Here is a 16,648-nt window from a genome sequence, read left to right as displayed (position 1 = left end):
CAATTCAACAAATTGTGAGTGTTTAAAGAAACTATGTTGCTTTAATAATCATAGAAACACCAGTGAAAGTAGTTAATAAAAATTTAATCCAAAGAAACTTCTAAATCTACAAAAAACATCATCTTCTCAAACTATCAGACAACAGAGAGGCATTCAAAAGTACAGCTTCAGGTATGTTTTAGCTGCTTTATTTCCCGAATGATCTTCAATATGGGCAGGAGAAGCTGATTAGAGTTTCAATCGAGGAGGCTCTTTTCAGCCTGTATCTGGAATAGAATTGTGGTTTTTGTTTTGTCTCCCCTACAGTATCCCTACTCTGACAGCAGTTGATTTCAGTTAATGCTCCTTCAGTCTGGCTGCTAGCTATAATTTGGAATTCATGGAATTGTTGACATAGTTGACCCAGACCGGTGTGACTCAAGGTTAACAGGACTGAAAGTCAAAATGAAAAAGAAGTTCTCCAGTATATAAGAAAGGCAATCATAGAAGAGCTATTCCAGAAGAGTGGAGTTAATGAAAAGCCATCTGTCTTCTGTCAGTAACACCAAAATTTTAAATATCCATGTATTTAATCAGTCCTAAATGATGACCAAAGTTGAGATAGGAGGAAAAGGAGATTGATAGATAAAAATCAGTGATCCAAATTTTGTGTTTGGTAGGGAAGAATGATCAGGGGTAGGCAAGTGTTTAAGAGAAGGAAACTTTTCATTTTGAAAGCGCAAATAAAAATGTTGAATTTCTGAAAATTAATATAGGACCACAAAAAACTTTTTTAAATATCTCAAATTGCCACAATCAAAAAGATGCATTCAGAATTTTCTGTGAGGAATAAACCATTATAAAATATATGTACAGATATCTGTTTAAGTATCATTTGACAATTGTTTAAATTATGGTAGCCAAAGAGTCCCTTGTCATAAAACATTGTGATAGAAATTTATATGACACATTGATATTTGGTAAGACTAATGTGCCAAGATGGATGTTTTAATAGAATCATCGCAGTGATGAGGCCTTTGGATTTCTGTTAAAATCTAAAGAGTAAACTGAAGAGAGAAACATTTAGTAAGCAGAGAAGAAATTAAAGACAGAAAATACAAATTAAGAGAGGAGTTTACAAAACCAAGTTCTTCTTCTCTCTCTGTGTGACTTGTATGATGTCTAAAGATCTTAATTGCTCTAGTGTTTCCTTATTCTCTGGTTCTCTGAGCTGCCATCTTATTTTGGTGGCAAACATTTAAAATGGGAAATTTCAGTCAGCCTTGGTAGAAATGGGTCACACATGAAGATTAATTTCTCTTTAGCAGACCACTAGACTACCTGTACTAAAGTGATAGAAATGGGGCCTAAACTAGGAGAGTTAAGTAAATTTTTAAAAATGCAAGCAACCAAGGAAGTAGAAAAACGTCTGTCATCTGCTCATTAAAGAAAATTCATTGCAGAGAGTAATAACCATAAAGAGAGTACAGCAATTTGTAAGTTAAGTATTAATGACTACACATTTGAGATGTTCAATAATTTCAAATGATTGATATTAAAAAACAAGCTGTTTTCATTTTTGTAAATGTATGGTTGAGCACACAGGTATATACTTGGTATCTGTTTTCTACCCTTTGCTGTAGTTTGAGTGTGATTTATCTCTCAAGTGTTATTGTGTTAGAGGCTCAGTCCCCAGTGTGGTGATGTGAGAGCTGGTGGGATCTTTAAGAAAGGGGTCTACTAGGTCCTTAGGTCAATGGGGCTGCTGTTCTTGGAAGGCACTAAGGTAGTTCTCATGAGAACCATAAGTTAGATCTCACAAGAGCAAGTCATTATAAATGCCTGAACTTGACCTCTAAATTGCTCTCTGGCTTCCTGACTTGCAATGTGCTCTTTCCCTCTTGTGTGCACTCCTGCCATTATGATGCCATCAGTCACAAGGCCTTCACTCCTGAGGAAATTCAATCTTGGACTTTCAGCCTCCAAAACTGTGAACTAAACAAACCGCCTTTCTTCATATATACCAGCTTCAAGTAATTGTTATATAAATGCAACAGGGACTAATACACCCCTATACCCAGAATAATTTAAAGAGAGAAATCTATTCTACACCAAGAAAAAAAAAAAGACAAAAACAGAACTTTTCACAAGGAGTCTCTTAATCCAACCTCATGAATACTACCTAAGCAGAACTAGCCACTAATAATAAAAAGCCTCTACAGGTAAATTTACTATATCATGAGGAACACATAATCACATTTGTAAAAAACTAGCAGGATCATGACATTGCATTTTACACCTGGTTCTTCTGCACCTTCTTGCCCTTTCTTCCTTTTTCTTTCTTTCCTTTCTTTTTTGTCTTTCATATTTCAATCCTTCCTTAATTGTTTTCCTTTAAACAAAATCTGCTGTTAAGTTTCAAGATATTTTTAAAGGAAATTTTTATTCAAAAATTACATATTCTATAGAACATGCAAGCCTGGAGAATTAATTAGTAGGGTGCATACTTTTAACATATGGTTTAAAACCCAATTTGACTGATGAAATAAATTCTAAATATTGTTTTAGATATTGAAAATTATAATTTTCAATAAGCCTGTTAATGCTTTATCTCAGAAAAGTTAGTGAAACTGCTTTGAAACTAAGTATAATAACTAGATCAAAATAGAGCTCACTGGAATTGCAGAGATATGATAATTACAAATAGGAAGATACCGAGCCAGTGAGAAAGATCTAGTGAAGCGAGGCAAAGATGGATTCTAAGCACCATTTCCTGTCACATCTTCACAGATGAGCTGCAAGATACAGAAGAAATAGAGAAAACATTAATTTTATCCTCAAATGAGGGAGGACAGAACATCATCATAAAAGTCACACACGTAAAGGAAAAATACAGAGAAATCTTAAAATGCACTGAATAATTTATCTTGGTGACCGAAGGTGCCTGGAAAACATTGTGTAGGGATAGGATAAATGTTTGTTTGAACTGGAAACAGCACTACCTCCAGTGCTTAAGAACTTTTAATGACTCACTCCTCATCTCTTACCCCAGCAAACCTTCCACTGTGCCTTCACATCGCTGGTAGAATCTGTTTCTTCTCTGTCTACAAGCTTCCCAGGCTCAATATTGCCTCTAGGTCTCCAATCCAGTTGACACCTCCACACACACCCTACCTCTTCCTCCCCACTACTATAATGGCAATCATTGTTCCCAATATCTTCTTCCCTTCTAACCCAAACTCAATGTCAGTTTTTCCTGGAAGCCTTCAAGGCTATTTCAACCTGCCTTGATCTCCATAGTCTCTAGGCTACAGAACACTTCCTATGGTCTCTTGTCTTATTTTCTTGTTCTTTCTTCTATGAATGTAGTCTCTCTAATTATAGAGCTTGTCTTTAAAGGTAGCCATTAAAAATCTTTATTTATTTTTGATGACTCCACAGTGAAAAAGGTGTGAATGTATTGTTACCATTTAACAATAAAGTGTAAGCATTTTACCTCTTTCATGCTACAAGCATACCTGATATTTTGGGCATAGGGATGGTCATTTTACACAATCATTTAGTCCACAAACATTTAATAAGCCTCTTCTGCATTCCAAGAACTACGACATTTGATTGAGGTACAGAGTTAATATAATCTGTGAATAGATAACGATCCTGCAAATTTCTTTGAATATCATTTTACAGTTTATGGAATGATTTTACATTTTAATTTAATGCAGGATTTTTGGTTTGTTTGGTTTTTGTTATTTACAGTACTGGAGATCAAAATCAGGGCTTCCTGCATGCTAGGCAAGTGCTCTACCACTGAACTACACCCTTAAGATTGTACAGTAATTCTTTATTTTTTATCAATGACATTAAATGAAAGCTACTGATGTCCAATTACTGTCCAGAAATCTTTCTGCTATCAACTCCAGTGAAACCAGATCATAGTATCTCCCACATCAACTGTGGCCTACAGAGAGAGCTATAATCAGAATCAATCAATTCTGACTCCTTCTTATTGGTGCATTCCTTATCTCATTGATAAATAGAGTGTCTTCTGGATCCTCCAATAGAACATAGAGGACTGGGGGTTTTCCTAAAGGATGTAGTGTATCACTCTAGCATGTCCTCCTCATGTATTTGTATTTTCTTGATACTTTACTACTACTATCTGCTATTGCAGGTACTGCATTTATTTTTTTTTCTTTTTCTTTTTAAAGAGAGAGAGAAAGAAAGAATTTTTAATATTTATTTTTTAGTTTTCAGCAGACACAATATCTTTATTTGTATGTGGTGCTGAAGATCGAACCCAGCGTCGCGGGCATGCCAGGTGAGCACACTACCGCTTGAGCCACATCCCCAGTCGGTACTGCATTTAACTGTTATCTTTCTCCAACTTCTGAGACCCATCCTTGCAGAGAGCATTAACAGTCTTGTCTAAGGTGAATTTTAGGGTAACAAATCTCATATTATTCAAAAGTGCTACTATATAAACTTTCTTTATTTAACTAATTTTCCCTGGGTGATCCAGCAGCCTCAGGATTAAGTTGCACACATACTCTCACAATTCCTGCTGGTATGCACTGGCTAGGACCTGCAGCTCTCCAAAATGCAGTCCTTTCCTCTCATCAGTCTCTCAGGAATTTCATAGTAATAGTTACTGACCTCATAGTCAAGAAAGGAATTAAAGAGAGATCCTTACAAGGGTCCATATCATCTTGCAAGGCAGATGACTCTGTATTTTTCAAGCAAATGGAAATAAGTAAAGTTTTTTTCCACTTTCTTCCTCTTTTCACATTTTTTTATTGGTGTATCATAACTGTACATAATATTATAGTTTGTACAAAAATATAACTTGGCCAATATCATTACCCAGCAAAGAAGTAAATTTTAACAGAGAATGTCGGGCTACATATTCAAACCCAGATGGTTAAGGTGAATGTAGAGTTCAAGATTTCTGAGAGCATCAAACCCAATCTTACCATGCCATGTCTCAGGGTTCCACTTCTGCAAATATAGCCTTACCTCTGGCATAGAAAAGTGCCAAATTTGAGAAATCAACTTCTTCCCTTGTTCTGCTACTTTTACCAGTAAGTCCTGGAACCTAATCCTGAGCCTTCAGGATATAGGACCCACCTTTGTGTTTTTAAGGAGAAACTCTGACTTTTACATTCACTTTTAAATAGCAGATTACATGCCATCAGTTTTCATTATCTTCTCCAATGTATTGATTATAGTCATCCAATTCCTTGTTGTTATAATTACTATTTCTCAAGTGCTCTGTTGTCTAGTACTGCACTAAAAAATACTGATATGAAACAACAACTTTAAGGGCATACTTAGGGATTTTGCTGGATAATAGTTTAGACATGGCACAGTAGGGAGGAACTGCTTACTCTGCTTCACAGTGTCTGGCCTTAGGCTGGGAAGACTCAAGTGTCTTAAGGTTACTCAAGGGACCAAGAGCTGAATTTATCTAAGGAATGGTCCCTAACTGAAGGTACTTTTTATCCCCAGTAAACAAGTGTTAATACCAGAGACATATTTGGTGTCAGAACAAGGGGAAAAGAATTGTACTAGGGGGACAAAAAGAGAATACTACTAGATCTAATGGGTGGAGTCCAGAGATCCTGTTAAACATCCTATTATGTTTTGGATAGTAATCCACAGTAAAGAATTGTACCAAGGTTGAAAAACCTGATCTGGACATTTCCTCCATCAAGTATTGGGTGCTTGAGCAAGGATAACTGTTATTGAACAGTAGAGTGGTTAAAATGGTGAAAATAAATCATCATCCTCATCATCATCAGTTATTTGGGGGCAAATGCAAACAAGTTTGCATGGCCTTTTATGACATATCCTCAGGAGTGACAGAGGGTCACTTCCACCATTATCTATTGGCCAAATCAGTCAGATATTCATTCAGAGTTAGAAATAGTGGACATAGTTCTCACCTATTATAGAAGTATAAAAAATGAAAGCCATGCTTTAAAAAGAACACACTCCATATGCACCTGAATAATGCCCCTCACAGTGCAGGTTCTTCTATCAGCATCACATTCCAGTTTCCCACAAATGAAAATGTTAACAGTTGCATCTGATAGAATTCCAGGGACATTCATCCTCCATCCATCCATAGTGAAGATGTTCTCATTGTTATTTAACTGGTGGATTATCCAAGCTTCAAAATCTTATTTGTTTGTTTGTTTATTTAATTATAGCATTGGGGATGAAATCCAGGGACACTCTACCAGTGAGCTACATTCCCAGCCCATTGTAAGTTTTATTTCAAGACAGGACCTCGATAAGTTGCTATGGCTGGACTCAAACTTGTGATCCTCCTGTATCAGCCTCCCAAGTCACTGGAATTGCAGGTGTGTGCCATTACACCCAACTCAAAATCTTATTTCAAAGTGTTTTGTAGGATCATTTCTGATTTCAGCTGTTACAGATCAGTGTTCCCAGGAAACAGATTCTGAAATTCTGAGAACTTCATGCTAGACATTTTTTTTTTTTTGAGGAATGCTTTCAAGAACAACACCTGTGAGGGTGTTAGGTAGGAAGGATTAGAAAAAGGAAAATGTGATGCAATTGCAATACCCTCAGTGGATCTTACAGAGAAATATGAAGATAGAGTGTTTCTTCTGAGATGCCTGTAATAGACAAAAGACTTTTATATCTCTGTATCAGCAGGTGATAAAAACAGGCTACATCCGTGGAGGAAGCATCACCTTGGGCAAGGCACTTGCAGTAGGCTGTGGGCAATCCCCCAAACAGAGAGCCATGAGCCTTCAGCAGCCAATGCTCCTACTAGCTGGAGGAGCAAGTGCCCAGAGGGGGACCTGGTTTATGCACCACAGAGTTCACTACAGTTCTTATTCTATTTTACCAAAGAAGGCTCTTATGATCCATATTTAATCAATTTTGGGGGGCAGAAAGTTACCAGTTACCCTTGGTGCTTGCCTTACAACTGCCATTTGGTTTACTTTAGAGTTCAGTATATTTGAAGTATGCTACTTATGCCATCACATAATGGCTCATATCTGTTAGAAGTACAATAGACACTGCTGAAAGCTTAAAGCCTGGATGCAAATAATTCTAGATACAGACATGAATCAAATACTTTAAGCAATTCATTGGGGAAAAATTATCCTTTTTTCTGTTCTATAAAAAATAGTTGACTTGGGGCTGGGGTTGTGGCTCAGCGGTAGAGTGCTTGCCTTGCACGAGCGAGACCCTGGGTTCAATCCTCAGCACCACATAAAAATAAATAAGTGAAATAAAGGTATTAAAAAAAATAGTTGACTCTCCACTCATAATCTGTTTCTTCCTTCACCTCCGAAGGAGAGTTCAAGTTTATTCAGTTCACTGGAGCTCAGCTCAGGAAATAACTACATGGTTTATTAATATACCTTTCAATATAGGAGATGGCAAAATTGATGGCAAAATTCCTAAATAATCTATAATTGTTAGCCCTTAACCAAGGCGAAATAAAACCTATGGTTGATCATCACTGTTTTTGTTTGTTTTCAAGACTCCTTCAGGAAGGCTTACTAAGCATTCTTCCTCCACAGAAAGTGCAGTCCAAGGACTGGTGTTTTTTGAACCCTATGGACTTTCACATTGGAAATAACATGTTAGTGGTAGACACACCATTAAAATTCAAGTAATAGAAAGTAAAAGTAAATCAAAACAAAGAAATCAGCTGTCGGTAGCAGAATCAGGACTAGAATAAGACAAAGGAGGTGCCTACAGCACAAAATTTAAGGAGACATTCACTTTCCAGGGCCAAATCTGTTCCTCCAGGACTCTGAGAATGAGTGCCCCCTAAATCATGAGGATCGATGCTTCTGCATTTGTTGAAGCCTATTTATTCAACACTGAAATGCTTCCCATATTTTATTTTTTCCTTCTATCAGACAATTACTAATAGAAATAAACTGCATTTTCTTGTATTTTTCAGAAGTATGAGTCCAGAGGCTCTAGATAAAAGTGTGTTGTCCTAAGATATCAACTCCAATTTCTGATAACAGTTTCTAGAACTCCATAATGAAGGATTCATCTGTTTGGGTCCTGGAAGTATTTCAAGCTTGGTGAATCCCCTGTTAAAATGATAGTACACCTAGAGGAAGAACATTTTGAGCTGCTACAAAACAACCTTTTGTTTCAGTGTCCAGTGAAATCCATGGGAGTGAGATGGAGAAAAGATCTTAATTGGAGGATTATCTGATGGTGGAGGGAAGAAGGATTCTCCTAGATCAGCTCCATCCTGTAATCTTTGGCCTCAACAAACACCTAGGTTAAGTCCACCTGTAGGTCCTGTTTAATTTAGCTTGCCTAATTTGGCCTAAAATATGTTTCACTCTTCCAAGAGTTTACAATTTAGCTTACAAAATCAGTTATTTAAGTGACCCTTGGCCAAATCAGAACTGAGTGTCTCTCTGGTGTCCTGATATATGCAAGGAAACTGGGGACAGACCTGTGTTCAAGTCCTGGTTCTGCTGGGTAACTTTTGTATGACAAGTTAATTTTACTTCCAGAGATATGTCCTCATTTGTAAAATGATGACAACAAGACCTACTTTGCAGGACTATTTTGAAGATTAGAAATAATATAAATTAAGCACCGAGCACCCGTGTCTATTACATAGTAGGTTCCAAATAAATTATACCTAGTGTACATGAATATTTTCAACACGTAGTGAGTTATCCAAAATTTTTGTTTTAATTCATTAGGTCCGAAGTTTTTAATTCTGCAAATATTTCAACAGCATTGATACAAGTGCATTAAAATAGGCTGGAAATAATATCTAGAGCTTATATATTATATTAATTAGGTAATTAACACTTTAATATATTGTGATATAATTGTATTCTTATCATTACGTAAGTATATACTATATTTAAGCTGTTATAAATTCTGTGGAACAATCTGGGACAATGGGCCAAAGTGGGGTAAGTTGAATCTTTTTTTAATTTTTCAAATTAATTATACATGACAGAAGAATACATTTTGACATATAGTACACATATGGAGCACAATTTCTCCTTCCTCTGGCTGAACATGGTGCAGAGGCATACTGGGTAATGTAATCATATATGTATATAAGGTAATAATGTCCATCTCATTCCACCATACTTCCCATTCCCAAATCCCATCCCTTCCCCTCACTCCCCTCTGCACAATCCAAAGTTCCTTTGTTCTTCCCTTACCCCCAGCCCAATTATGGATTAGCATCTGCTTATTAGAGAAAATATTCCACCTTTAGTTTTGGGGGCATGGCTTATTCACTTAGCAAGATATTCTCTAGCTCCATCCATTTACCTACAAATGCCATAATTTCATTCTTCTTTAAGGCTGAGTAATATTCCACTGTGTATATGTACCACATTTTCTTTAACCATTCATCTGTTGAAAGGCATCTAGGTTGGTTCCACAGTTCAGCTATTGTGAATTGAGCTGCTATAAACATTGATATGGCTGCATCACTGTAGTATGCTGATTTTAAGTCCTTTGGATATAAACCATGGAGTGGGATAACTAGATCAAATGGTGGTTCCATTCCAAGTTTTCTGAGGAACTCCATACTACTTTCCAGAGTAGATACACCAATTTGCAATCCCACCAGCAATGTATGAATGAACCTTTTCCCTCATGTCCTCACTAACACTTATTATTATTGCTTGTGTTCTTGATAATTGCCATTCTGACTGGAGTGAGATGAAATCCAGAGTAGTTTTGATTTGCATTTCTTTAATTGCTAGAGATGATGAACATTTTTTCATATGTTTGTTGATCAATTGTATTTTTTCTGTGAAGTGTCTCTTCAGTTGCTTAGCCCATTTATTGATTGGGTTATTTGGGGGGTTTTTTTGGTGTTAAGTTTTTTGAATTCTTTATATATCCTCGAGATTAGTGGTCTATCTGAGATGTGTGTGGTAAAGATTTTCTCTGGTTTTATAGGCTCTCTCTTCACATTATTGATTGTTCCCTTTGCTGAGAAGAAAGCTTTTAAGTTCAAATACATCCAATTTATTGATTCTTAATTCTACTTCTTTCACTTTAGGAGTCTTTTTAAGGAAGTCAGGTCCTAAGCAGGTATGATAGAGATTTGGACCTATATTTTCTTCTATTAGGAACAGGGTCTCTGTTCTAGTGCCTAAGTCTTTGATCCACTTTGAGTTAATTTTTGTGCAGGGTGAGAGAAAGAGATTCATTTTGCTGCATATGGACTTCCAGTTTTCCCAGCATCATTTGTTATATAGGCTATCTTTTCCAAAGTATGTTTTTGGCACCTTAGTCTGAGATTACTGTATTCATGTGAGTTTATCTCTGTGTCTTTTATTCTGTACCATCGGTCTACATGTCTATTCTGGTGCCAATATCATGCCGTTTTTGTTACTATTGCTCTATAGCATAGCTTAAGGTCTGGTATTGTGATGCCTCCTGATTCACTCTTCTTGCTCAGGATTGGTTTGGCTATTCTGGGTCTTTATTTTTCCAAATGAATTTCATGGTCGCTTTTTCTAATTCTATAAAGAATGTCTACCAAACAACTTAAGGTCCAATCAATCATTTTCCCCTCATTTCTCCTGTCAGGCTGATTTTCTTTCTACTGCTTCCACACACACTAAGCTCTTTGACCACTTTACCTTCATTGAGACAATGAATGATATCAACATCATCATATCATGTATTACATAGCATTATTTAGTTTACAAAGGGATTTTCCATATGTTAACTCATTTGACCTTAGATTTTGTAATCTGTATTTTTTTCAGATGAGAAAATTGAGGGCCAGAAAATTTAAATAATTTGCCAAAGTCACAAGAGGAGTTAGGCCTAAATTTTAAACCTGACTTCAGAGATTTCCACAGCCGCTCATAACGTTGGCTGCCCATTTGAATCACTGGAGTGTTGTAAAAATCTATCCATGTAAGGGTTCCATTCCAGAACAATTAAGTCAAAACAGTATTGGCCTGAGCGTTGGGATGCTTTACAACTCCCCCAGGTGATTATTATGCCAAACTACACCAGTTCCAAAGAAAGTCCTGACTATGCTAAAGAAACCTTCCTCAATAAAGTTAAACCATCTTATCATCATTTCTAGATCTCTTGTTGTGTTCATTAGCAATTCTAGTAGTTAGCATAATTAGAATTCAGAGAGTGTCAATTCTAGAAGAAACTTCATATCATCAATTCCTAAGGTTCCAAAACTTGGGTCTGAGAATACATTCTTTCCAGGACTGATCTGTAGGGAAATGAGGGAAAAAAAAATATTGCGAATGCAAGCTCAGTTTTTTACTTTATTATAAGATTTTTCTGTTCAATGACTCTTCTTTTATAAAACCGTGGTAATAGTTGTTTTATTAATGTCTGCATTTGGAAATATAAAGTTGTCACATCCCTTTAATATATACCAAATAATTTTTGGAAATTTTGATGATCTGTGAAATTCAAAATTTCTAGAAGCTACCAATTTTTCCCACTTTTTTGTTTTTATAGCCAAAGCTATCAAGGCCCTATGAGAAGAAGAGTTGAGTCATGTTCTACCTAGTGTAATTATGTCAATGTTTTGAAACTTAAGAATAACACATCAGAGCCTATATATTAAAAAATAAAAAAATAAAGAAATCTTTAAAACAACAACAAAGATGATGTTAAAACGACTGACACATTAGCAGTGACTTCTCAACAATATTGGAAGCCAAAAGACAATGGATATATATATTCAATATGCTGGAAAAATAACAGCCAAACTAACATTTAATAACCAGCAAGGAAATCCTGCAAAAATAAAATCTAAAGGAAAATATTCACAACAAAAACATTATCAGAGTATTTAATCCTTTCTTGGTCAATGTCCCCTTTGGCACTATGTTAAGGTCTATAAAGACTTTCTCGGAAAAAGGATATTTAATTATTTTTTACATAAAATAATGTTTTATACAATAAAGTACATAAAATTATAAATGAATCCAATATTATTCACATACAAAATAATTTAAACCAAATTTGTGATACAGTGATATATGTTTACTAGTATTCTAAATAGGAAGATAGACATAATTTCTCAGTAGTTAAACTACAACAATTTCTAATTATAAAATGCTTGTAAAGTGTATCTTCTCAAGTTTGGTTAAAAAAAAAACTGCCATGTTCTCTTAAGCTGGAAGAAAGCAGTCTATGTGAAAACCAATACCTCACGAAGGTGCTGTTGGCTTGGTTATGCCCACTCAAGACTCAGGGGCTGGATCAACTGCATTATGAAGTAGATGGTACAGATTTTAATAAAGAAAATAATAATGAACAGTCAATGTTTGCTTCATAAAAGTATTATGTGGTTTAGGTGACTGTGTTCCATCTCTATTTTACAAATACTTTGACAAAATAAAGGCATCTATCAACATTTCCCTTTGAAAATATCTTACAAAGCTAAGCTTTAAATGCCCTCTGCTTCCTTTTATCTGATTTAAAGAAAATAAGATTCTGCCTTTGATTTTCAAATGATTTTTTTTATTTGAATAAACCTATATCTTTCTAAAGCAGTTGGGTTTCAATCATAAGGATCTAATTTTTAAGTTATTGATGCAACTTCTGAGAAAGCAGGTTGTTGATGTTCTTGCTCAGATAACACAGGCAGAGGGGAGATATATGTGTGTGTGTGTATATATATATATATATATATATATATATATATATATATATATATATACACACACATACATACATACACACACACACACACACACACACACACGATCATGGCAAAGGGATACCCGTTATTTAAAGTACTCCATTATACAGAACATCCCCAACCTCTTGTAATTGCCTATCTATGTGCTTTATTTAGCTCTAGGATACTTCCTATCAGCACAAACATTAATAGAAAAAAAAATGGATGTTTGTACGAGTAGCTGAGGATGTTGAATAATTTGAAAAGCTTTTAAAGCTTTGAAATATTGAGTTTATTATTTTGTCAGAAAGAGAAATTGAAATCCCAGCTGCTTGTGCTTTTATATGGAGCTTCTGCCCTTGCTCAACGACAGGACCAATGTCATCATCACTCATGGTGCATCTTTCAGGACTGGCATTTTCTCCTGGTACTCCTCGACTAGCTCATCTTTTCCCTTGGATGAAGCCACAGTCAGTGAAATAATAGACTTCCCAATTTTGCTGGTCTAGATCTACAATGTCCCTTCATTTCCCCCACTTTTCAGGTGCTTTATCCAGGTGGCAGAAAATCAACATGAGAAACAGAAATACGGTCCCTTGACTTCTTGTTTTATTTCCTCAATCCAACCACTGAAACTTTTTGGAGCCATGTAAAACCAATATTGAAATGTCCAAATTGTAGCCTCCAAAGTATATTTTGCCAGAAAGCAGAGCAAAAATTAAATTGGCTCTGAATCCTTCAAGAAGGAGCCCCAGCTGTATTTCTGTTATTCACCGTGCCTTCTGACGGTTCCAACTAGGGAGGCTTCCCCTTGCAGTAGAAGTATGCAGCCTTCTTCTATGCTTCCTTAACCCAGTGGAACCTGCCAGACAGGAAGAGAGAATGAATTTCATGTCCAGGCTTCCTAAAAAATTTTGAGTTGTTTCAGATCAAGCTACCAAATTCTTATAACAGAAGTACTACTTTCATTCCTTAAATTTTACCTGACTTGTGAGATTTGAATTTATTATTAAGGTTTGAACAATCAGAACCACATGCATAGATTCTATTAAATGATTTATTCTCCATTCTATTTTATCTTGGAATAATGCATAGCTAATAATCTAGGGGTATGTACCCACAGAGATTTACAAAGAAATTAATGCTGAAATACTCAGATGCACTTCTGAATATCTGCCCTTTTATGAGAAGAAAGATTTGTAACGATTATTTTGTTCACCTACCCACCTTTTTCTCCTTAGGGTGCCTTTCTATTCAGCAATGGCATTAGGCAGCACCAGGGTGGCAACACTGTGGGTTATCTACATTGAGGCTGATCAAAGTTAATGGAAAATATAAAAAGTTCTGTCTCACAGAGAGGTTTTGAGCAGGCAGCCTCAATGGTGCCCTTGTGATTCATGAGTTGTTTTTCTCCTCATATCCTCCTTTCCCTGTCACTCCAGGTTTTCCCAAGGTAAGTTCTAGCTGGGTCACCTGTTGCTCCACTGCTAATTACCATTTATTTCATTTGCATGTTAGGAGCTTCCCATCACCCAGGCAACTAAAAGTGGCACTTGCACAGTCAGGGGCACAAGCATTCCTCCAGTGTTCTTGCCCCCCACACATTGCTATCCTGGCAATGAGAAGTACTCGGGTCAGCAGAATCTTCTCTACATCATCAGTTTCTCTACGTGGTTTCAGAGACTGTATGTTTTCCCCAAGATTTATCAAATAATTTATTTCTTCTAATGAATATTGACATGTTTTCCTCGTCCACTAGATTACCCTTTCAATCTGGTACACTCAATATATTTCAAAATCAGCAGAAACAAAATGTCTAAACACATAGACTCACACACAAACACCCACCCACCTGTTCTTGGGTCACTGCCAAAGAATGTGTGCACTTTGTAGGAGGAAAAACAAAAGTCCTTACTGCATATTTATTTTCTGGGCATTTTACCTTGAAAAGGAGATGGGACTCCTACCAATCTAGTGAGATATTTGTAGTAATGGAATATAATCCATGAAAACACCTAGATACAAAGAGCTACTATACATGGACCTCCTTTTGTTTTCATCTATACCCTTACTGTCTTAGTGATTTCATTAGTTCACCCATCTTTAAATTCTGTCTCTGTAATAAGGATTCTCATATTCATGTATGCAGCCTGGACTATTCCCTTGAATTCAAGACCCATAAATTCACCTGTTTACTAGACATCTATATTTGGGTAGCAAATCCAAGTCCCAATGAGGGGCTGGGGATATATTTCACTGGCAGTGCCCTTTCCTAGCAAGGCCCTGGGTTCCAATTGTGGCAACACACACACACACACACACACACACACACATCCACATATGTCTCAACACAAATATGTTCAAAGAAATTGAGCTCCAAACTTGTTCTTCCCATATCAATTAACAGCAACACCTTTCTTCTAGTTTCTCATGCAAAATTTTTGTACTCACCTTCAATTTCTCTCATCACTGCACATCAAATCACTTAGTAAATCCCATTGGCTTTATTTTCAAAATATATCCAGTATCCAAATACTTCTTTAATCTTCTTTAACCTGGCCCACATCACCATCATCCTTTGCCAGGATTATTTCAATTGGTTCCTACTTTTGAACCTCTCTTTGTTGCACATAATGTATTTTCAACAAACATGCTAGCCTCTTAAAGCTGAAAGTTAAACTTGACCTACATCCTTAAGTGGACTCCCACCCCACTCAAAGCAAAATCTAAAGCCCTTAAGCGGTTAAAAAAGGTCTCAAAGGATTCACTATCTAACTTCATCTTTTCTACACTCTTGTTTTCACTCAATCCATCCCCGCCAGGCTACACTTCTCTTCAGGCTTTGAGTTTGCTATCCCTCTTTTTTTGGGAAAATCTTTCTACCAGGTATATACATGGCTGGCTCCATTGTCTCCTTTGGGCCTTTACTAAAAAGAGAAGAAAGGAGAGGAAACTAAGAAAGGGAAGGGGCAGATCCAACATGGCGGTGAGCGGAGAGGCAGCGTTTTCAATACCCCCCCCCCAGTGATGGGGTCATAAAGATGCATAGATAACGCTTAGATTCTACCAACGGAGAATCTCCTAGCAAAATTCCACTGAAGGGAGACTGGCTGGGAGCTACTAGGATTTTTTGAAGCGACAGATTGCCCCAGACGAGCGAATCCCTGCCAGGAGACGCAGAGGTCCAGATCCGTCAGCCACAGTCTGCACACTGCGGCGCGGCTGCCAGCCCGTCTGCCAGCAGCAAACGTGACTGGGTCCCGCTAGCCTCCGAGACGCAGTTTGGCAGGAAGAAGTCTTTAGCCAAGCCTTCATGAAATAGCGAGCTGGGAGCTGAAGCCAACCTGGGACGGACCAGTCCCACCCCTCCCTTTGGACACTCCGGCAAGGAGCCTGGGGCCCACCATAGCAGAGAGGTGACGTCATCGGAGTTCGGCTGACGGAATTCCTTCCCAGCAGAATCCACTTTAGCAGGTGTGTGACTCCCTCCCCATCCAGATACAAGCAGCCAGGAAACTTCATGGACCTCTCAGGGGTCCTGTCTGTAGGGAAGCAGAGGGGATCCCCGACCCCCAACCCCCCATATCACCAGCGGTGACTCCCAAGATCTTAGCCGCGAGTTTACCACAGCACTAGGGCTTAAATGGGACACGCGGTGGGGCTGCAAGTGTAACTAGATCTATGGGGAACCGCTTCTGGTGAACAGGACCTGGCTGGCTGGCTGACAGGAGGAAGGGGGGTAAGGGCCGGAGTAGTGAAATGGCTCTAGACTGACAAGTCTGAGAGACTCCCAGAAGCCGCCTTACAGGGATTGCTATGGGCAGGTAGAGAGCAGAAGCTCCGCTCGGAGGGCACAGCTCCGCCTACTGGAAGAGAAGAAAATGGATCTCTAAGACTTCAATTTTTTTTTTCTTCTTCTCTCTCTGTTCCTTTCTCCCCTTTTCCTTCTCTCTTTCTTTCCTGTTTCAAGTTTTATTGTTCTTTTCATTCTCCTCTAATCTATCT

The sequence above is a fragment of the Marmota marmota genome, unplaced genomic scaffold (genome assembly GCF_001458135.2).
Source record: "Marmota marmota marmota unplaced genomic scaffold, marMar, whole genome shotgun sequence".
Classification (NCBI taxonomy): domain Eukaryota; kingdom Metazoa; phylum Chordata; class Mammalia; order Rodentia; family Sciuridae; genus Marmota; species Marmota marmota.
Note: the sequence above shows the minus strand (reverse complement) of the source record.